Below are 24,967 nucleotides of genomic sequence, written 5' to 3'. Positions count from 1 at the left end.
ATCTGTCTCCCTGACCTCAGATCTGTACTTGGGGCACGATTTATGGAATGAATGGTAGGGCAGACTGAAGTGTGAAGATAGATGATTGGAGGTAAGGAGAAGTGAGGTAATTGAGGATCTGTGCAAGCATGGTCAAGCTTCATGCCTCTTCATAGGATGCATGTTCACAAAATGGTGGCATTACCATGATTTGAGGGTGGAATTTTTAGCTCCTTGACATCAAAAGGTCACTTATTGAGCATTTGCGCAGGCCCAGGTAATGGGTTGGTGGTCTTAACTGGACTGAACTGGACAAGAAGTCTCAGTTCCTGAAAATCGACTCTTAATTACTCTGTTGATAAGGTGGGGTCAGTTGAACTGGTCCTGGAGGGCCTGCAGTTACAAGCAGGACTCTGTCCAAAGTATTTTCCAAAGTTTCACTAGTATCAGTGGTGGAACCACAGCTCATTTAAGCTGTTTCACACAAAGTCTTTAAGTAACTGAACCATGTAGAGAGATAGTTATCCTATTTTCAATTATCTTCCAGTCCTTCTGATTAAATTGAGGAAAGCCTCAGGTTGTTTCTAATATCCTTTTAAAAGTTCTCTAACATGTGCCAATCTCCCTTTCTAACAAAGAGAGAGCGGGTAACAGTATCTAGCTAGAACTTAATCACATTGTGTTGTTTTCCTTGCATTTATTTTTACGGAAATGTTGATTTCCCTTTGATGTAGCCATATAAATGCTCTTTAAAAACGTATTTAAGTTATTAAAAGTGAGTAAATTTATGGAAAAATATTACGTAAACAATACTGTAGTTAATTTATTGAAATGGCAAAATTATGAGATGTGGGGCCTCAAGACTGGGGAACGCTGCGTACTGCACGTAATAATGAGGAACTTAAGACTGGATGCCAGAATCCATCGCCTAGCCTGGCCTCTTTAGTCCCAAGGGGCCGCCTCTCTCCTCTGTTCCTGGCAGAGACCCCAGGAGAGGCCCCTCGACCCAGCCCAGCTCCAGCCCCAATGAAAGCTAGTTAACATCATAGTACACCAGACCCACCAGGAGCACAGCCTTTCTGCTTCCTTATTGTCCTAAACGTCTCCATTTCCAGGGGGATTTCCACCTCTCTTTGAATAACAAAAGTCCCCTGACACTGTGTGTACTCAAACAAAAAAAGAGCAGCCAGTTTTCCCCTCAAATGCAATTAAAATGGCAAGTAGCTTTGCAATGGCAGTTTATTAAAGGGCTGGAAGAGTGTTAGGTCATAAGAGTAGCCCCCTTTCCTGGCCCAGCCCTCAGATGGGGAGGGGTATGCTCTCCCCATGCTCTGAGTGAAAAGTCATCTAAAGCGCAGCTCTGACCTTGGCCCTGGGGTGTTCTGTCCAACATGCCCGTCTCTCTCTGGCCAACCTCCCTGGCTTTGCTTCGGAGGCCTTCACGATCAATATGGTGAAGTAAAAGCACACTGGGCCAGGATTCTGGATAAAGGGGTTCTGTCACTGACTAACTGCCCTGAGGAACTCAAGGAAGGTTTTGGAAGCACTTAACTGTTTCTCCAAATTATTTTTTTAGTTATGTTAAGAGGTGCGGTCACCAGTCCAAACCCCACCACAAGAGGGATTCCTGCATAGACAGGCCAAGAAGTGCCCAAGAGATTACCTTTGCTTCATTTTAATGTTAAGATCTCTGCCCCAGGAGGTGCTTAGGCCTTATTACTATAACAAGTGATGTATGTGGAAGCCTGTTTTCCAACTGAACCTTCGCAATCGAATACCCACCTCTCCCTTTTGGATATTCATTCCCCATCCGAAATAAAAGTCCCCTGCTTTCCTCTGTGTTGGGGAAGAGGGAGAATCCCCCTCCACCCTTTCCCTTAAGGTTCTTATGGCTGGCCAAATAATTAAAAGACAGGTTAGCAGGAGAAAATAGTAACAAGTTTAATAACATGTATACATGGGAGAAACCAGGGAAAGTGAGTTTCTCAACAAAATAGTAGAGTTTCTCATCTTAAATACTATCTTCAGCTAAAGACAAAGGAGGATATTGGGGGTGGGGGGAGTCAGTTATGGGAGATTATTAGAAAAACACAGTAAATAAGAGTAAGGTTATTATGCAGATTTAAGGCCTCACATTCCACACTGATAAGTTTCTAGAGATGAGGTCATCCCCCCTCTACCCAGTACAGAGAGGGAGATACCTTTACAAATGGAGATTTCCCTTATAAATGTAAATGTTTGTCTGGCAATTCTTTTCAGGGCCACCTAGAGCAGGTGACTTGGAAGAGACAGAATTTTTGATAAGACGGGCTTGGTGCCTTTCCTATTGTAACATCTATTTTACATTATATTACAGCCATCATATGATAGTGGCTCCTTCCTGAAACAGCTCTTCTATGTTAAATTCTTCAGGCAGTTAGTGGGGTAGGTCAAATGTCCATCAGAGAAAATAATCAAAGTAAAGAGACATATTTCAGGGTAGCCAATTTTGATCTCCCACACCTGCTTGGGGAGCCACAGCTTTGGAAATAATTCCCCACAGGTCCTTACTTGCTGCAAATAAACTTTACTTTGTGTGACAACTACTTCTGGTGAAGGCTTTGATTTCACCTCACCAAGAAGTGGACCCACTTTGGTTTGGTAACAGTTCTAGTGCTAGAGTGACCTCTAATTTGCTGTGTGATCTCTGCAGGTTCCCTCTCTTCACCGTGCTTCGCTTTTCCCATTGGTAGAAAGAAGGGATTGGATTAGATGAGTCTCTTTCAGGGCTGACATTCTGTGGGCTGTAGCCTGAGACTGAATTTATGGACCAGCTTATCATCAAAGAGGCTTGAAGTGCCAGAGCTGAGGTCCAACTCTCAGAATTGACCACCCCAGCCCGGCCACAAAGAGGACTTCGATGCTTTGCACTTCATATTGTTTTATGCCTGAGTGCCCTATGTCAGGAAACATGGGTCTGCTGGGAATTAAGCTGGCCTCCCCAATTCCCAAGGGATCTCCTTACATAAATAACCAACCACAAAGCCCTACAGAGTAAAGGAGGCTCACATTTGACCCCTCATAACCCTCTCTCCTCCCATCCCAAATGACTGGTTCCAGCAGGAGAGTTTTCTATTTTGTCTTTTAAAAAGGAACATTGTTGGTTTTCTTTAACTTGCCATAAAACATATGTTTAGCATAAAAATGTTTACAAAATATAGAAATGTATAAAGAAGAGAATCAAAGTCAACTGAAATATTATTACCAACCCCTGCCCAAGATATCTTTCATAAACATTTTTGTATTCATCATTCTAGGCTTTCTCTAGGAAATGTAAAGACATGCATCTTTATAATGAAGATAGGATCATACTAGAAATACTGTTAGAATTTTTTAAAAGGTAAAATCGTGACTCTCATACAAATATAAATGAACATTTGTCAAAGATTTTATTTAACTCAGTAATTAATGAAGGAACCAGTAATATATTAAAATCAGTTCGGGGCCGGCCCCGTGGCTTAGCGGTTAAGCGCGCACGCTCCACTGCTGGCGGCCCGGGTTCAGATCCCGGGCGCGCACCGATGCACCGCTTCTCCGGCCATGCTGAGGCTGCGTCCCACATACAGCAACTAGAAGGATGTGCAGCTATGACATACAACTATCTACTGGGGCTTTGGGGGAAAAAAATAAATAAAAATAAAATCTTTAAAATCAGTTCAAAGGAGAATCTGGTTAACAGATATGTAGATATATATACATAAATTCGCTAATAGATGCAAAGTTGGTTATTATTTTTAGGGCAATAAAGTGGTGTTTGGAATCATCTCTTAAGTTATCCATTTACAGGACAAGATCAATTTGCATTTATATGGGCAAGAATAATTTGTGTTACTATCACTTTTCTATAATTTACAGGGTTGTGAAATAGCCTAGGCAAAGACAGTGAAAGACTCAAGCCCTATAGAATCAGATAACCACCAAACACCCAACGTTCCATTGAAAGGACACTCAATAAACTTACACAATTTTTCACCCAAACATATATCATGTTTATAATAGCTAATACTTTGGGGGGTGTTTACTATGTGCCAGGCACTGTTGTAAGTACTTTATGAGTATTATCTCACTTAATCCTCATAATAAGCCTGTGAGGTAGACCTTATTATCATTTCATTTTTACTGATCAGAAAATTCAGCTACAGATAGGTTAAGTAATTTGCCTGATGTCACATACCTAGGCAGTGGGAAAGCCACAAGTCAAGCCCCTAACTACTACTGATGAATAAATGAAAAGCAATAAGATATATTGGAGTAGATGAGGAAGCCATTGAGTTTAAAACTAATTTGGCCTGACCTTGTTTTTCTGAAAGGGTCTGACGTGGCCTATTGAGCATGCATTGTACATCTGCTTTAAACATTTACAATGTCCCAAAGCCAAGAATGAGGCCCTTTAAAGTCTCTTCAATAAATGGTGTTGGGAAAACTGGACAGCCACATGCAAAAGAATGAAAGTGGACCATCTGCTATCACCATTCACAAAAATTAACTCAAAATGGATCAAAGACCTGAAGGTGAGACCTGAAACTATAAAACTCATAGAAGAAAATATAGGCAATACACTATTTGACATTAGTCATAAAGGAATCTTTTTGGATGACATGCCTACCCAGACTAGGGAAACTAAAGAAAAAATAAACAAGTGGGACTTTATCAGATTAAAGAGCTTCTATAAGACAAACGAAACCAGAATCAGGATGAACAGACAACCCACCAGCTGGGAGAGAATATTTGCAAAACATACATCTGACAAGGGGTTGATCTCCATAATATATAAAGAACTCACACAACTGAACAACAAAAAAACAAACAACCTGATCAAAAAATGGGCAGAGGAAATGAACAGACACTTCTCCAAAGAAGATATACAGATGGCCAATAGGCTCATGAAAAGATGTTCAACATCATTAATCATCAGAGAAATGCAAATCAAAACAACACTAAGATATCACCTCACGCCCATTAGAATGGCTATAATCACCAAGACAAAAAACAACAAATGTTGGAGAGGATGTGGGGAAACAGGAACCCTCATACACAGCTGGTGGGAATGCAAACTGGTGCAGCCTCTATGGAAAACAGTATGGAGATTCCTCAAAGAATTAAAAATAGAAATACCCTATGATCCAGCCATCCCACTACTGGGAATCTATCCAACGAACCTGAAATCAGCAATCCAAAGAGACTCATGCACCCCTATGTTCATTGCAGCATTATTCACCATAGCCAAGAAGTGGAAGCAACCTAAGTGTCCCTCGACTGACGATTGGATCAAGAAAATGTGGTATATATATACAATGGAATACTGCTCAGCCATAAAAAAAGACAAAATCGCCCCATTTGCAACAACATGGATGGGCCTGGAGGGTATTATGTTAAGTGAAGTAAGCCAGAAGGAGAAAGACAAACACTGTATGATCTCACTCATATGTGGAATATAAACCAACACATGGACAGAGAAAACTGTATTGTGGTTACCAGGGGCAATGGGGGTGGGGGGTGGGCACAAGGGATGAAGGGAGTCATATATATGGTGATGGACAAACAAAAATGTACAACCCAAAATTTCACAATGTTAAAAACTATTAAAACGTCAATTTCAAAAAAAAAAAAAAAAAAGAATGAGGCCTTTAGAGATAGAGGTATTGCCTACCCCCATATTAGCATTTCTTTAAACATTTCTTCCTAGAAACTAGAGATTAATTACTGCCCTGCTGTGTTCATCTTATGACCACTGACCTGCTGTGCTAGCAAAGGCATCTCATGACTGTAGTAAAAGAGATATTCCTGTCATATGTGATGTATGTTCCTTGTTCCAAGATGGTGTATAAGCACTCTGTACACTCTGCTTCTTTGGAGTGCTTTCTTCCTTGGGGAGGAAACTCCTGGGCTATAGTCCTCAAAGCTGGCTTGTAAGTGAACAGAAGTGAGGCCATCTTGTTACACTAAATAACCCTTTCCTAGTTAAAACCCTTCTAGCATGTGACCATTATAAATAGCTGAATGATCTCATGACTTTCTGGCCCTGATCCTGTGCACATACCCCTGCTGTGGTACTCTGATAGCTTTGTTCTTAACAATTTTAATGAATCTTCCTAAGGAATAAGAAGGCCGCTGGGGAGAAAGAACACCTGTAGGATATTCATCACCACTGACAGAAGAAAAGAACAATGAGAGATCCTGGAGTCTGTCATGTACATTTCTAAACCCCTTCCTTACTGCTCATTTTCCCTATGTAACTGCCTCAAGGTTCTGTAATCCTGGAAGATGAGTTTTTTGAGACATTAGTCACTCATCTTCTGATTTGCCAGCTAATATAATCTAATTAAAACTTCCTTTCTTGATCCCTAGATCCCTAGCTCAAGTAGTGTTTAATTGGCTCAGATCTCGGCAAGCAGAGCGAGCCCATGGCTCAGTAGGTATCAGGCTCATATGATAAACTCATCCCAATTTTGATTTATAGATTGATTATGGATTATTTGCATTGATACTACATTAAATCATTGTTTATCCAACTTTCAACTGATGGGCACTTGCATTGTTTCCAGTTTTTTTCTGTGATGAACATTTCAGTGAATATCTTTGTATCATTCTCCACTTAGAATTCCTCAAAGTAGAATAGCTGTGTTCAAGAATATGTGCATTTTACATTCGATAGAGGTTACCAAATTGCCCTCCAAAAAGCGACATCAATTTACACTCCCATCAGCAGCCAGTTTAGGAGACTTTATTTTCATACTTTGCCAACAATGAGTATATCAATCTTTTCAATATTTGCCAGCCTGAGAGGTGGAAAAAAATGGTTTCTTGGTGTTATTTTCATTTATATTTCTTTTTAAGGCAAGAATTCTTCAGGACTCTTTTAGAAGGATAATTATCCGTGCCAGAGATCACTTTGCCCTTCACCCCCCACTTCCAAAGTAGAGCTGTGAATTCAGAGCAAAGTGCCCAGTGGTGCAGGGACCTGTCCGAGGCCATCCTGTGAGTTAGGGGCAGACCTGGGACGCTCCTCTGGGTTTTCTGACTTTTTTCTGGAATAAATAGAGCCTTTCTTATGAGCCTCCCTGACACCAGTGTTGCTTTTAGTGTGAATACCAGTGGGGGTGATGGGGACCCATCAGAAGTCAGCTCTTCTTTGGGTTAGTCAATCAATGGAGATTATATCATTAGTTAGGCCATTTGAAAAAAATAAAAGTGAACTCCTACCTCATCACCAATGGACCAAATACTTAAAAGTAAAAAAATAAATGTGAAATCAATAAATAAATGGACTGCAAGAAAAATAAGAGTAAATTAGTTCTGTGATTTATAAAACAAATCATAGGGGCAGGCCCCATGGCATAGCGGTTAAGTGTGCATGCTCCACTGCTGGCAGCCTGGATTTGGATCCCAGGTGCGCACCAACGCACTGCTTGTCAGGCCATGCTGTGGTGGCGTCCCACATAAAGTGGAAGAAGATGGGCACAAATGTTAGCTCAGGGCCAGTGTTCCTCAGCAAAAAGAGAAGGATTGGCATGGATGTTAGCTCAGGGCTGATCTTGAGCAAAAAAATAAAAAAGAAAGAAAGAAAACAGATAAAACAAATCGTAAAGAAAAGTTTAACAGATTTGACCACTAAATGCTTTAAATCATCTACACGGCAAAACCAACAACAAACCACTACAAAGCAGTTTGAAAGACAAAAGGAGAATTTATACAAGATCCCACTCTTTTAAACAAACAAACAAAAAACATGTATCAGTAGTTACTTAGTCATTCACCAACTATTAGACCAATTATAGGATTAAAAAAGATAATGCCTTGGGGGGGCCGGCCTGGAGGTGTAGTGGTTAAGTTTGGTCCGCTCTGCTTTGGTGGCTCGGGTTCACAGGTTCAGATCCCGGGCACGGACCTACACCACTCGACAAGCCATGCTGTGACAGCAGCCCACATACAAAATAGAGGAAGATAGGCAGAGATGTTAGCTCAGGGCCACTCTTCCTCAGGCAAAAGGAGGAAGATTGGCAATAGGTGTTAGCTCACCAAAAAAAAAAAAAAAAAGATAATGCCTGTGCACGTGGCTTACTCAAAGGCATTTTTCATCAAGGTAGACATGGTTGTTATGACTGTCGTTGTGATCTTCATGATTTCCAGTGATGCAGCCAAAATCTGTGTGGAAAAGCATCAGACATGAGTTCAGGTGTAAAGGGAGCTGTGGGGGTGTCAGTCAATCACTTTTCCTCAGAAGAGGAAAAGAGCCCAGGCTTTGAAGATAACCACATTGGATTTGAATCCTGGCTGTGCTGGCATTTGCCAGTCCTCTGACGAGATGTGTAACATCTCAATTCCTTATTTCCTCATTTGTAAAATGGGGCTAGTGATACCCAAGTCTGAGAATGTTTTTGAGGAATCAATAAGGTGCTGAATGTGTACTGCCTGGCACAGAGCCTGGCACTTATTAGATAATTAAAAAAAGTGTGTTTCCTTCCCATGCTCTTTTCTGAGAACTCACAGAGATTTCCTGGACTCTCCAGTTCATTCATTCAACAATGTTTATTTCGCATGTATGCATGCTGGGCACCATGCAGGTGCTGTGGAGACCAGTGTGAATATGAGAGAGGCAGTCTCTGCCCTCCTGGAGTTTACAGTCTAATGAGGCCATCAGACATGGAACAGATAGTTTTGCAAAAATGAATTATTTACAATTCAAGCAAAGCTAAGAGGAAAAGAAACCCAGAGTGTAGCAGGAGCCTTGGGAATGTTCAGGAAGGGCTCTGAAGAAGGGATCTGAGAGATGGGGGGAATTAGCATTGGTTGGAGCTGAGGGAAGCCCTGGTAAGGCCTGAGCAGGATGGAACAGGGTTATCTGGAGTAACCAACAGAAGGCTGGTGTGGCTGGAGCTTGGGTAGAATATTCCCAGCTCAGGAATTCTGGCTCTGGCGTCCCAGACAGGAATTCATCCCAGCTTCACTCTGCACATTCTAGGGCCAGGAACTCACTACTTCTGAGGTGACATGGTCCATCTGGAGATTGGCTGGTGCACCCAGAAATTCAGGTGAAACCTGCTGGCTTCTGTACCAGTGCCACCAGGAAGTGGACAAACAGCCTCATGTTTTTGGTCTTAACCTGATGCAATCACTCTCCTTTGCCAAGTCGTACTTTCCCCCTCTCTGGCATTATCTGTGTTGTAATCAGCTGCTCATATGTGTTCTTCCACTATCTTATGAGCTCCCTGTTAGAAGAGAATGTGTTTTTTTTTTCTTCCTCTGTCACCAGCTCCTAGCACAGACCTTGCACATATGAGGTGCTGCTGAGGGTATGTTTGTTGAATGAATAATAAATGATGCTTTGCAAAGAATTACTCATTTGATCTTAGGTAATTATTATCTCCCAATACTAGCTATGTTTCATTGAGCATCTGTGGTATGCCAGACATGTTACTAATGTTATCTCATTAAATTGGTTTTTGGAGAATGGCATTATTTTGCCTGCATTTTCTCCTCAGCTTTATATTTGGAAGAAACTCAGATAAACAGAAAAGTTGAATGAACATGAACAGTAAAATAAACACCCATACACCCTTCATGTAGATTTGCTAATTTTGCCACAATTGTTTTATGTCTGTGTGCATGTATGCACTGTAGGGGAGGAAGACACCTTCCTCTACCCTTCTAGCTTCTTCTGGCTGGTCTAAGAATTAAATTGACGTGAGACAGAATAACAGAAGAAAATCGTACAAAGTTTAATAACGTGTATACATGGGAGAAACCCAGGAAAATTGAGTAACTGGCCAACCCACCACCATCTTCAGCTAAAAACAAAAGAGGATGTTGGGGTTAGTGGTTTTGGACTTCAAAGGGGAAGAAGGCAATTCACATAGAGGTAGAAGAGCAAATGCATGGTAAACAAATATTTGCCATGCCCTGCAGAGACAATGGGATGTGGAGAGGACTTTGATCCAAGGGGCCTGGCTAGATTCCTCTCTGTCTACCACACCTAGTTCATGTTATACTACAGTTGTCTCTGGTGATAGCTCCTTCCTGGGACAGCCCTCCCATCTTAAAATCTTTTAGGCAGTCAGGGGAAGGTCAAAGTTTGTTCCTGAGTCTTTCGTTCTTAAAAATAATCAGCCCCAAATAATCAAGCCAAAGAGACATATTTTGGGGTGACAAATTCTGCTCCCCTACAGTACACGTGCGCACACACACACACACACACACACACTTTTTCTTCCTGAACCATTTGAAAGTTGCTGATATGATGACTCCACCCCTAAAATGTGTAGCACATATCTCCTAAGAATAAGAACATTTTTCTGCATAATCATGATGTCATTGTCACACTCAATAAATATAAGATGGATACAATAATACCTAAAAGTCCATGTTTGAATTTCTCCACTTGGCCTGATTATGTCCTTTATAGCTTTTTAGTTTTCATCCAGCAATATAGGAAGCATTTAATTATCATACATCTTTAGTCTCCATTAACCTGGAACAATTTCCCCCACTATTTTCTATTTTTTTTTGGTCTTTCATGTCATAGGCACTTTTGAAGAGTCCAGGCCAGTTGTTTTACAAAATACCCCACAATTTGGGTTTGTCTAATGTCTCTTCACTATTCAATCAGGTTATACGTTTTTTGGCAAAAATACTATTCAGGTGATGCCATGTCTTTCTAGTGCATCACATCAGAAGGCATGAGTTGTCAGCTTGTCCCATTATTGGCAATGCTAAATTTGATCACTGTGTGAGATAACAGAAAATATACAGTCTCTGCCTCCAGTTCCTGGCATACAGCTCCTGAAACCCTTTTAATTTCCTGGGTGATAGGAGTTTCTTTTTTTTTTCCTCACCCCAAAGCCCCAGTAGATAGTTACACGTCATAGCTGCACATCCTTCCAGTTGCTGTATGTGGGATGCGGCCTCAGCATGGCCGGAGAAGCGGTGCGTTGGTGCGCGCCCGGGATCCGAACCCCGGCCGCCAGTAGCAGAGTGCGCGCACTTAACCGCTAAGCCACTGGCCGGCCCAAGGAGTTTCTTTTCTGCTATTGAGGCGACTCTTGGTAGGTTCCTGGATGAGGGCTGGTGGCCAGAAAGACCAAGTCATGATTAGAAGCTTGGAATTTTCAGCCCCGCCCTCCATTCTCTGGAGAAGAGGGAAGGGCTGAAAATGGAGTTAATAATGGATCCTGCCTATGTGATGACGCCTCCATAAAAATCCCAAAAGCACTGGATTCAGAGAGCTTCCAGATTGGTGATCTCAGCCACACAGGGAGGGTGACACACCCCAATTCCACAGGGACAGAAACTCCTGTACTTAGGACCCTCCCAGACCTCACCGTATGTATCTCTTCATCTGGCTGTTCATCTGTATCCTTTATCATATCCTTTAATTACCTGGGAAACATAAGTAAGTGTTTCCCTGAGTTCTGTAAGCTGCTCTAGCAAATTAATCCAACCTGAGAGCGGGTCACGGGAGGCTCCAATTTATAGCCAAATGGGACAGAAGTTGTGGGTTACCTGAGGACCTACTGCTTGTGACTGGCATCTGAAGTGAGTGGGAGCAGTCTTGTGGGACTGAACCCTTAACCTGCGGATCTGATGCTATCTCCAGGTAGATAGTGTCAGAACTGAGTTAAATTGTAGGACACTCAGCTGGTGTCACGGAGAATTGCTTGGTGTGGGGAAAAAATCCCCACACATTTGGTGATCAGAAGTGTCAGAAGTGAAGTTCTGAGTGAATAGTAAAGGAGATGCACAGGCCTGAACTGAGTTTTTCTTACACAACTTGGTTAAGGTATTGTCCACCAGATGTCTATGGTAAAGGTACCATTTTCTCTTTGTAATTAATAAGTAACTTCTGGGGAGATACTTTAAGAGTATATGAATATTCTGTTCCCCAACAACTTTTCACCCGATAATTTTAGCATCCGTCGATGATCTTACCTGAATTAATTATTACTATGGTGGTTGCAAAATGGTGATTTTCTAATTTCTTCTACATTTATTAAGCTGACAATCTTCTATATAGCAGAGCTCTCTGCATTCTTCTTTTTTCTTCTTTTTTTGGTTAGAGTGTCATGATACATTCATGGATTCTTCTTTTATTCAGTATATAGGAATCCCTTATCATCATTATTCATTTTGATGTTGAAATTGTCCCAAATTTGACCAGCAGGAGCTGCTTTGAGCCAGCTCCTGTGTGCCTTCATGTCTCCAATAGCTTTTAGCACTTCTTTGCTTTCTGGCACAATAAGATAGTCCAGGCTCACCTTTTATCCCTATTTTAAAAAGGAGAAAAAGGAGGCTCAGAGAGGTGAAATGGCTTGCCTCCTCACAAGATTTGAGAGATTCTGATCAAGCTCAGGACTTTTGAATCCATATTCGTAAGAAAGTAGCTACACTGATAGGCCAACCATCACTATAGTGCAGAAAGGACCTTATCAAGACATATAGATGATCTCAATGCCAGCCCAACCCTTAGCTGACTGCACACAGAGCTTGCGTAACAAAACGCAAACATTTGGATGACAACTTTCCACTTAGACAATTTGCAACACATTCCAAGGATATTTTATTTATTGAGGAAGTTGTAATGTGGGGGATCAGAGCATAGGTTTTGGAGTGAGGAAGAACCAAGGTTTCCTTTAAGACCCAAGCAGACTCCGCCCCTGTGTGTGTCTTTGGGCAAGTTGCTTCACGTTGTTGAATCTCAGACTTCTCCACTTGTAAAATAGATTTGTTGGGGCCCAGGGCATGCCACCCCAAAATATCCCACAATAGCAAATTGATTATTTTGAATTAAAGTTACTTGAGAGGCAAAAAGGCCATTCTGACCCTCCTGTCTCTGTTCCCCCTGAGAGCAGGAAATAAATCTCCCCTGCGAAAGGTGCTCTCCCTGCATCCTTGTCACCAGAGCTAGGGAACTCAGGGCCGACAAGCCTGCATAAACAAACCTTGCTAAATTTACTACCTCAAATCTAAACTCTGCTTAAATTCCTCACTATTTATGTACCTCAAATCTAAGTTTCTTTGTCCTGTCAATTCTTCATAAATTTATTGTTTCTTTGTGTAAAAGATATATGTACTGCCTGCTTTGTTCACTCTCTGGGCATCATTTCTTTGTGATCTTCAATATGCACATATTAATTTCGATTTTTTTTCTCTTGTTAATCTGGTCTTATGTCAATTTTTATTAGTCCAGCCGTACGAACACAAGAAGGGAAGAACGGGGGCTTTCTCTGCCCTGACAGATTCATTCATGTAAAGTGCTTAGTATAGTGTCTGGCACATGTTAAATGCTCAAGAAATGAAAGCTACCTTTACTAACAGGGCTGTTATTATTATTAAAATCTGAGATGATCCTGTCATTCAGTGGGTTAAAGTGATAGAAAAAGCAATGGATTTGGATTTTGAAGATCCTAGTCCAGCCTCTGTGACCCTGGACAAGTCTTGTCCTCATTCTGATGACCTTCATTTTCCTCACTTGTAAATCAGGGCTCATAATCCCTCCCTTGCAAACTTCACAGCCTCACTCAACAGACTGCACAAGCTCCTACTATGTGCAGAGTCATCACTGTCCTAATGCTAAAACCAAAGAGTGAGCGTTGCTATACCCCTCCTTTGACACGCGATTGATTGGCAGTTCAGAGCCAATGAATAGCAGAGCGAGGATTCCACCCAACTCTCCCTGACCTCCATGCCTGTCCTTCCCTTTAGGTCACAGTGTTCAGAACAGCAAATGAGAGTTAGATGTGAAAATGCTCTGCAAAACTGCAGAGCCCTAGAAAAGTAAAAGAGTATTATCATCAGCATCATTATATTCCTTCCACAGAAAACATCATTAGGAGGAGAGCGGGAGACTGGATATTTTTTTTCTTCTTTTCAATCCTCAAGATAATTTCTGAGAGTGTTAGGTTGATGTTATTTATCAAGAACTTCTCCTACACTTCAAACAATAACTGGGTGAAGGGGGCAGAGATCCAGCCAATCCAGAGCCAAATGCCTCAATTGAAGAGGCTGATTAGAAAAGCTCTTTGAAGCTGTAGTTCATTTAGGACACTATTTCTAAGAAGAAGAAGAAGAAAAACCCAAACCCAATAACTTAAGTGGATATCAGACCTCCAGTCAATTCCACTGAGAGCTGGAAAGTGGGGAGGGAAAGGGCTCCAAATTTTTGACAGAGTGATCAAAAAGGCTGGCAAATGTTGTCTTAACTTTGGGCGGCCACGGACTCAGCTATAAATTCTACTGCTTTAGGTCAGAAAGGCCACTGGAGACTATTACCAAGGCTGCCCCACCTCTGCAACCCGGAAAAAGAGAGACATAGGGAAATAGGATCATGTATGGGATACTGACTGAGCATAGATCACTTCCAGAGGAGAGTAAGCAGGTAACTTCCAGTGGATACTATGAGCCTCTACGAGGCCATCCTACAGTTTTATAAGGCCAGCTGCTCCTTGATCACAGGTGGGGCCCGTGGATGGTAAATCCTGTGGGCATTAGGCCATTGCCACTTTTGCTGTGAAGTGAGTTCCTTAATAAGAGGCTATGCTGTGTGACATAACCATGACTGGATGAAAAGCTTTCCGTAAGCCCGTGGGCTGGGGTGCTGGCAGAGGCAAGAAGGGCAGGGAAAGCAAATCCAAATAAAAAATAGATGTAAAACATTTCTTTGAGAAGAATTTACTTGCTACAGATGGAGTTAGTTACCCCCCGAGCAACAGGCAGGGATTGGGCATGAGGGAAAGTGTTAGCTTCCTTCTCCAGGAGAAGGAGATGAGGGACAAGATTGCTGACAGGAGAGAGTTAGTGGGTAGGGATTCTCCAAGTGCTCTGAAACCTCCAGATAACTCCATCTTTAATAAAAGAAACCTGGCAAAATCATGTAGTCAGCTGACATTGAAATTCAGCAGCTCTCCGAATCTGAGTTTGGCTTCCAGCAACCTAAACCCACGGCCTCAATGAAAGGTTTTTCACTTGGCCACAGAAAAGCCTTCAATTTCAATCTGTGCTTTGTAGCAAACATGTCAAGACTTGAACTTGTCGTTCTCTCAAATTAAGATACCCAATGCTGGGCCAGCCCCAGCCCAGTGGTTAAAGTTTGGCTCACTCCGCTTCAGTGGCCCGGCTTCGGTTCCCAGGCATGGATCCACACAACTCGTCTGTCAGTGGCCGTGCTGTGGCGGCGGCTCACATACAAAAAGAAGATTGGCAGTGGATATTAGCTCAAGGTGAATCTTCCTCAGCAAAAAAAAAAAAAAGATACCCAATGCTTCAGAAGCAGCCACCCTACTGGTTTCAATATCTCTCCTCTCCCTTTTAGGTTGCCAAGAGTTTTGTCTTCCACTTGTAAAAAGTCCCAAGAGACCAAAAGAGACTATTTACTTAGCCACTGTGTTGCATGGGCTGCTAGTTCCCTTCTGGAATACAATCAGGATTCTCAGTGCCTTGCTCCTCCTCTCAGCTCAATAACCATGGATCAGTTAGAGGAAAAAGCTAAGCTCTCAATAAAAAACACAAACTAGAGTGGCCTATTTCCCCCTGAGGCAAGTGGTCCAGGGCAGCAGGGCAGCTTTGCTCCTTTGTCATTCGTTCTTCCATGTCCTTGGCGGGGTTTTCTTCTGCAGAGAGGAAGCTGGGTTGCCCTTGCTTCTGGGTTCTGGCTAGTGAGAAAGGAGAAGAGAGTGGAGGAGGCTTGCTGTGTATCTTAGAACTCAGACCCAGAAATGGCACACATCATCCCCACTTACATTCCACTGGGGAGAATTTAGACATATGGCCACCCTAATAAAACAGAGGCTGGCAAAGGTGTTCTGGGGGGTAGTCGTGAGCCTGGCTACAAGTCTACTTGTAGGCAAAAAAGGGGAGAAGGGTTTTGGTGAACAGCTAGCAATCTCTGCCATACCTCATTCCAAATAGCCCATATTTTCTTGAGAGTCTATATTAGTTTTCTAGGGCTGCCAGAACAAAGTATCAAAAATTTGATGGCTTAAAACAACAGAAATTTATTGTCTCACATTCTGGAGGCCAGAACTCTGAAATCAAGGTGTCAGCAGGGCCATGTTCCCTCTAAAGGTGCTAGAGAAGGAACTGTTCTCCATATCTCTTTCTTAGCTTCTGGTCACTTCCAGGAGTTTCTTCGCTTGTACACACATCACTCCAAATCTCCCTGTGTGTCTCCACATTGTCTTCCCTTTGTATGTGTCTGTCTCTGCTTCCAAATTTTCCCCTTTTAAGGACACCAGTCATATTGGATTAGGGCCTACCCTAATGACCTCATTCTAACTTGAATACCTCTGTTAAGATATTATCTCCAAATTCGAGGTACTAGGGGTTAGGACTTCAACATATCTTTTTTTTTGAGGGGGAGACACAATTCAACTCATAACAGAGTCTATTATCTGCAACCAACTCTTGGGCACCGATATCTGTAGCATTTGTAACAGAAGCAACCCTAAGCAAACAAAGAGAATATAGTGGAAGGATATTGGGTAGCTCCTGGAATCAAAGGAGAACTTGAACAATCAGGCTTTGCTAAAGATAGAAATCAGGTCAGCCCCAGGCAAAAACTCATGGACATCTCCTTCAGGCCTGCCTTCTAGATGACTCTGCTCCAGTGTCCTTCTGGCCAAGTGTCTCTTCTCTCAAGACATAAATTCTTGGAAGAGTCAGTTGGGTCAGCCTGCCGTAGAATCAGGGCCTGTTTGGGGATATGTGAATAGGATCAAGTGATGGACAGTCTTGCCGGGACCTCATGGGCTGTGGGAGGGGCAGTTCCTCAAAAGAAAGAGAGAGGCTGCTACCGAAAGGTGGGGGGAGGGATGTTTCGTTTCGTGCAGGCAAAACCACAGCTGTTTGCTACACATTGTAATTCATTTGAGAAAGATTTTCAGCTCAGGCACTTATATTTCTAAATATTTTGGCACTTAAAAGAGCTATGTAGTCATCAGGAAAATGCAGAATTGTGGAAAAATTCAGTGTCATGTGGTAAAAAGAGCACTCGTGGGAAATCAAAAGAGCAGGTTTTGTTTTTTTTTTAAATATTTGCAGATGGTATAATTCTATCCTGAAAACTGAAGAGAATCAACTGAAAAGCTCTTGAAAACAACAGGAATGTTCAACCAAGTATCAAGTTAGTCACTGGAAATAAAAATAATGTAATATAAATCAATTGGAAAAAAAGCATAACAGAACCAAAGATGTTATTCAAATTAGCTACCAAGGCAACTTGTAAAGGAAAAACTCAGCAAAAATGCAAAGGTCTCTATTTTAAAAAACCATCAGATTCTCCTTGGAGGCATTAAAAAATGAAGGATGGGAAGACTTCAGACTATAAAGATGTCATTTCTCACTAAGTTGATTTATTCAGTGCAAAAATCTCAGCCAAAATAAAAAATCACTTCAGCCAATCAAAATCTTAAAGTTTTTTAAACTTGAAAATATGCATCTAAAATTCACAGGAAAAGTCCCTCTCCTTGGATGTTGCGTCCTCGTAGCCAACAAGCTTTCTCCCAAGGGACAGGGCCCAGGTTTTGATTTTGGCTCTGCCACTTAATGATCTGTGAGACCTTCGGCACATAACATCACCCTTTTGGGCCTTAGTTTCTTCATCTGTGACGTGGGATAATCACACCTTCCTGCTTCAAGAGCTGTAGCAAGGATCACGTGAGAGAAAGTATTTGAAAGCGTTTTATGAACGGCATGGCACTCTTCATGTTATAACTATGATTTTTTTTTTAATTCCCCAACATTGCCAGATACATGCTACAATCACAATGAGAAAAGTCCCCATTGCTCTCAGTTTGCAAAAAGACAAACACCTTTTCTCTTAGCTAAGTCCAGTTACATGTAAATATTTGATTCCGATGGAGGAGACAGAAAAGCTAATATGAGCTGCTTGCTGCACTAGAAGGGGCAGCCGTTCTCCGGGCCACTGGCACCGGTCATGCGAACCGAGCAAGATGCTTATGCCTCCCAAGCCCCCCTCTACTCCACCTCCCCACCCTGAGTTATCATTGCCCACGGACAGGATGAAAGGTTCTGGACCTCATGGAGTTTGACAGCAAAATCTTTGGAGTCTTTACAGATCTCAGTTTAAACCCTGGGGCCAGCATTTACCTTGGATGACTCATCCTTTCTTTTCCTGGGTTTCAAAGTCTATCAGACGAGGGTGATAATAATATCTACCTCATCAAGAAGACTTGAGGATTAAATGTGACAATAAATACAAAGTTCCTGTAACATAGAAAATGCTCAATAAATGGTAACTATTATAATTACCATAGTGGTCATAATAATTATTGTTATTATTATTACATATTAATATTATTAGTATTATTATTATTACTCCTAAGGGCCTTTGCAGCTCTGAAATTCTAGGATAATATGTCAGAGAAAAGCTAAACCAGGGAGAAAACAGAAAAAATTCCCTTAAGAGGACTTGAGTTAGTATTGCAAGTGGGACATTTTTCTGGAAGACAGGCCCATGTGTTCACAGGGCTTTATTTAACATAGGTGACTCACAACCAGAGCTCAGCTGGGCCCTGCCTCATCCGGAGAAAGTGGGAGAGAGGAGGGCAGAGCCAGATGGTGCTGGACAGGGGGAAGCCCTGGCCTGGGAGGCTGCTGCTGATGGCCCCTCAGAGAGTCTAGTCCAAGGGTTTTTGACTCTTATAAAATACATATTGAACTGAGGGGTTTTCTTTTTCTGCACATAATTTTTGAGATAGGCACCACTGGTGGCCAACCCAAAGCTATGCCTCTCTCTGTCCTTGAGGGCAGAACCCTGATGTGATTCAGGACCAGGGAGCTGTGTGGCTCAGGAGAGAATGATGCAGGATGAAGGGTAGGAGGAAGCCTGATTACTCTTGCCAGTGACTGGTTTAGGAATGGCCATATGACACAATTCAGGCCAATGAGATATAAGGGGACATCTGCTCTGGGACTTCTGGGAAAAATTTCCTCATTTTTAAAAAAAAATGGACATGCCTTACACTTTTGGAAGGACTGCAAAAAATAGTACAACCCCTATGAAGAACATATTAGTTTCCTGTGGCTACTAGTAAATTACCACAAACTTAATGACTTAAAACAATACAAATTATTCTCTACAAGTTCTGGAGATCAGAAGTCTCACTGGGCTGAAATCAAGTGTTGGCAGAGCTCTGCTCCCTCTGGAGGCTCCAGGGGAGAATCTGTATCCTTGTTTTTTCCACCTTCTAGAGCTTTGTTTCTTGCATTCCTTGGTACATGGCTCCTTCCTCCATCTTAAGGCCAGCAATGCAGCATCTTCAAATCTGTCTCTGCTCTGTCTTCACATTGCCTTCTCCACAGTAAAATCTCCCTCTGCCTCCCTTTTATAAGGACACTTATGATTGTATTTAAGCCTTACCTGAATAATCCAGGATACTCTCCCTATCTCGAGAGTCTTAACTTAATCATGTCTGCAAAGGTAGCATCCACAGGTTCCAGGAATTAGGACCTGGAAATCTGTGGGAGCCATTAATCATTCTACTGCAGAGGATTTTGGCACTAACTAGCAAAACTACCTATGCATTTATCTTTTTTTTTTTAAGTCAGGCTTATTGAGGTATAATTTACGTATAGTAAAATTCACTCTTTTTTTTTTTTTCCCCGAGGAAGATCAGCCCTGAGCTAACATCCATGCTCATCCTCCTCTTTTTGCTGAGGAAGACCGACTCTGAGCTAACATCTATTTCCAATCCTCCTCCTTTTTTTTCCCCAAAGCCCCGTTAGGTAGTTGTACGTCATAGTTGTACATCCTTCTAGTTGCTGTATGTGGGACGCGGCCTCAGCATGGCCGGAGAAGCGGTGCGTGGGTGCGAGCCGGGGATCCAAACCCAGGCCGCCAGTAGCGGAGCGCACATACTTAACCACTAAGCCACGGGGCCGGCCCAAAATTCACTCTTTTTAGTGTAGAATTCTGAGTTGTTTTTTCTTTCTTCCCAAAGCCCTATGATAGTTGTGTATCATAGTTGTAGAGTTGTAGCTCTTCTATGTGGGACGCCACCTCAGCATGGCTTGATGAGCAGTAAGTAGGTCCGCGCACAGAATCCAAACCTGTGAATCTGGGCTGCCAAAGCAGAGCGTGTGAACTTAACCACTATGCCACCGGGCCGGCCCCTAGAATTCTGAGTTTTGACAAACACGTATAGTTCTGTAATTACCACCACAGTCAAGATGTACAACAGTTCCATCACCCCCAAGAAATCCCTTCATTCTGCCGCCCTGTGGTCAAACCATCACCTCGCCTAAGCCCCTGGCAACCGCTGATGTATTCGCTGTCCCTACAGTATAGCCTTTTGGAGAATGTCATATAAATGGAATTATGGAGTATGTAGCTTTTAAAATATGGCTTCTTTCTCTTAGAATAATGCATTTGAAATTCACCCATGTTGTAGTGTATCAGTAGTTCATTCCTTTTTATTGCTACTGGGTAGCATTTGATTGTAGAAATGTATCACAATTTATGCATCAGTTGAAGGACACTTGAGTTGCTTCCAATTTTTGGCAATTATGAATAAAGCTTCTATAAATGTTCATGTACAGACGAGTTTTGTGTGAATATAAATTTTCATTTCTCTTAAGTGAATATTCAAGAAAGGGATTGCTGGGTCATACCGTAAATTGTAAATGTATGTTAAACTTTATAAGGGACTGCCAAACTGTTTTCCAAAGTGGCTGTACCATTTTATATTCCCACTAGTAATGCATAAGAGTTCCAGTTGCTTCACATTCTCATCAGTATTTGGTATTGTCATTTTTTTCTCTCTTAATTTTAGCCATTCTCATAGGTGTGCAGTAATGCAGCAATTCCACTTCTAGAAATCTATCATAGGGATGCAGTGGCAAAAATGTGAAGAGATGTATATACAAGACTATCCAATGTGGCTCTGTTTATAACTACAAGAACTGGAAACAGCCCAATGTCCATCAATAGAAGACTAATTGAATAAACGATGGTACATTCCCCAAATGGAGTATTATGCAGCTGTAGCAAGGAATAAGTAATATCTTTACTACTATGGAGTGCTCTCCAGGATATATTTTTAAGTAAGAAGAGAAATACAAGGGAAAAATGTGTAGAGTATATAATCACTTATCTACAAATAAACGAAGAAGCTATAAAAATTTAATAAAATATTACTATAGGAAAAAGGGAGGGAACAGAGAAGAAAGAATATGAGTAGAATCTAGACTTTAAAAAATACACCTCATTTTGTAGATTTAACTTGGAACTATGTAAGTATTTTACATAGTTACAAACAAAATTAAACAAAAAGCAATCCCTAGAAATTGAAAGGAAAATGAAATAAAAATGACCTTAACTGTACATCCAGTGGGTGACATAACCACACAGAGAAGACTTGGAGTGACTTTAAATCACCATCATTCGACTCTACAGCCTTAGAGGATATGTCCAAAGACAAAAAGGAACTGTGTATCATGGGACAAAAATACGTAATTATATTGGTGCCTAGAGAACTCAGATATTTGGCACAGAGATACAGATGTAGGATTGATGACCTTGAGTGAAAACTGTAGTTCTCCATTTCAATTGGAATTATCAGTATGAACACATTATACTTTTTCTCTTTAGAAAATAATGTATATATTTCCTAGCGATGCCCACTAAAAAGAATTCAAATTCAAGTAAAGAGTAAAAATAAAAACATATTTTTAAGACAATCAGGGAAAAGTGAACCTGATTGTAGATTTGATGACACCAGGAAATGACTGTCAATATTTTTAGCTGTGATCATGATACTGTGGAGATTTTTTTGTTCTGTTTTTTTGCTGAGGAAGTGTCACCCTGAGCTAACATCTGTTGCCAATCTTCCTCTATTTTGTGTGTGGGCTGTCGCCACAGCATGACCACTGATGAGTGGTATAAGTCTGCGCCCGGGAACCAAACCCAGGCCGCCGAAGTGGTAAACTTCCTACTAGGCCACCAGAGCTGGCCTGAGATTTTTTTTTTTTTAAAGGACTTGTATCTTTTAGAGATATAATCTGAAATAGTTACAGAAGAAATAATATGATGTCTAGGATTTGCCTCAAAATAATTTGAAGGGAGGAGAATGTTTTGTGAAAGTTTATATGATACAGGATGACTGTGTAGTGAGGGTTGTGAAAGCTGGGTGGTGGGCAAGCCACGGATATGGGACCCTAGTGACAGCCCATATCAAGGCAGTATATTTTTTGAAAATTCACTTTCCTACAGACTACCCCGTCAGACCACTAAGGTTGCATTTACAACAAGAATTTATGATCCAAATATTAACAGTAATGGCAGCATTTATCTTGCTATTCTAAGATCACAGTGGTCTCCTGCTTTAACTATTTCAAAAGTTCTTTTATCCATTTGTTCACTGCTATGTAATCCAAACCCAGGTGATTCCCTACTGCCAGAGGTTACACGGATCTATAAAACAGACAGAGATAAGCACAACAGGATATCTTGGGAGTGGACTCGGAAGTATGCCATGTGATACTACCTTAAAGTGAGAATAACCTGCATTATAGCTGGAATAAACTTCAAATTACAGTTAAAAAAATATTGGGACCATTATACTATACTTTCTATTATTAAATGATTAAAAATTTTTTCGTAATAAAAAAGGGTGTTTTTTTAAAAAGTATGTGAAAAAGGTTTGGATATTGCGTGAGGATGTGATGCTTGGAGCTGCTGCAGCCACCTTATAACCATGAGAGCTCAAGCCTGAGGTCAAAAGCATCCAAATTGAGGGGCCAGCCCTGTGGCATAGTGGTTAATTTTGGCATGCTCCGATTTGGTGGTGTCCCTGGCTTCATGGGCCCAGATCCTGGGCTTGGACCTACACCACTCGTCAGCCATGCTGTCACGGTGACCCACATACAAAATAGAGGAAGATGTTAGCTCAGGGAGAATCTGCCTCAGCAAAAAAAAAAAAAAAAAAAAAAAGCATCCAAATTGATAGATATTTCATTTGTGTAAATTCAAATTTGTTAAACTGACTAATTATAAAGCTAGTTAATGAGAAAATGAGGCAGTTTTTGATGGATAAACATTGAAATTGGGGTTTCTCAATGTGTATTCATGAGAATTCTCTGGTTGCAAACAACAGAAGCCTTAGCTTAGGTAAAATCTGGAGATTTATTACGGACTTTCAGGGAAGTCTCGTGGAATTCTAGAAAATGCCACCAAGACTCTTAAGGAACGTAGTTCAAAATGTAACGTCTGTCAGTATTCTTTCTCCATCTCTTGTCTCCACTGCTCAGCATAATTATGACTATCTATCACTGCTCTATCTTGTTGCAGACCAGCTGTCTTCACTTTCCAGTCCATATCATAAAAGACATGCACATCCGTAGTTTCTGGTTTTACACGCTCAAGTTCAGCCATCCAGGTAGAGACTGGTTTTTCCCCCTGGACCCCAATTCCGAAAATTATGGAAGAAGAAATTGATTGGTCCGAGAGGTGGGATTGTCCTATCCAAGGGGAAGGGCCCGTTTCTAGGTCAGTCATGGCTAGGGTTCAAGGTATGTGCAAAGTGGCTGATCCTGTGGGATCCTGTGATGTTCATGTGAACGGAGGCGTGGGAAGAACAATTGCCTGAGATTCAGGAGTGGGAAGCAACTGGCAGACGGACAATAGATGTCTAGTAGAGTCAGGCCAGATCACGAAGTTTAGAATGGGTACAGAGATTGGTGAGAATGACGACTTGGACAGGTTTTTCTTTGGTTGACTAGGGAAGGCAAACGAACAGTGCAGAAGACATGCATGGATCAAGGATACAAGTGAGGAGACTCAGCTCCCTGCTGTTCCTGGGTCCTCACAGAGCCAAGTTCAAGTGCAATGGTCAGTGCAATCCCTGGGGAGTCAGGAATCAGCCAGGCCAGATGTGCTCAAGGGTGGCACTGGGGGAGAGGCTGTGCAAGCACTCAAGGGTCTGTTTACCCCCACGTAAGGGAACCCTGACTCACCGCTGACCCACATTTGTCCCACATTGTTCTGTTTCTTACCACACCATCAGGCCTAACCAGGCCCCACCTGGTCTACCAGACAAGTGCAACACGACAACTGCAGCCTCCCATCTGTGCAGCTTCTAATTTCCTTTTGTTATTTTGGTTACACAGTATTGAGAACATCCTGATTCACACCAATAAGTAGCTGCAAACTGAAGCAATTTTTCATCATCTCCCGTTGTAAAGTCATCTCAAGCTACTTTCCAATTAAACTGATCCAGAAGCTTGAGAAAGAAGTGAGTAAAAAAAATTTGATTCGAGTTTAAATCATTAATAATAGCCAGTGGTTGTGGATATTCCTTAGTTTTCATTAAAATCAAGAGGAAAGAGCACCCAAGACTTAAAATAAGCACAAAAAGTATCCAAAATAGAATAATGTTGTCAAATTTACTCACTTGTTAACACTGTGACTCTAATGAACCCCAGTGTCAGCCCTCCCTGACTCACAAGATTCTGGTAATGTGTTACTGATAAAACATAGCTAAAGCTACCTCACCGCCCCACCCCGACCCCTGCAAGGGAGTCCTGACCAACGAAGGTGGTCCACTAAGACCACAGTCTTCAGTTAGTTAGGAGAATAAATAGTACACAATGGCCAATTAATAACAACTAATATTTGCCTAGAAATGAATAAAGTGCTTCCACATTCTTTTCTTTATTTGATCCCCAATAAGCCTGTGAGTTAGATAGGACAGATGTTATTTTGTAAAGGAGGGGACTGAGTCTCAGAGAAATGACATAGTCTGTCTGAGTTAGTCAGTGATAATTAGAGGAGAAAACAAGTGTTGTAACTTCAAGCCCTTGGTTCTTTCCTTAAACTAACCTACCTTCCTTCCTTCCTTCCTTTCTTTCTTTCTCTTCCCTTGTCTCTCCTTCCTTCTTTCTTTTTCGCTCCCTTCCTTCTTTTCACCCTAGGGTCAGTCCCTAGGCTTGGAGCTGGAGA

This window comes from Ceratotherium simum, chromosome 29, assembly GCF_057802395.1.
Source record: "Ceratotherium simum simum isolate JZ-2026a chromosome 29, ASM5780239v1, whole genome shotgun sequence".
Taxonomy (NCBI): domain Eukaryota; kingdom Metazoa; phylum Chordata; class Mammalia; order Perissodactyla; family Rhinocerotidae; genus Ceratotherium; species Ceratotherium simum.
Note: the sequence above shows the minus strand (reverse complement) of the source record.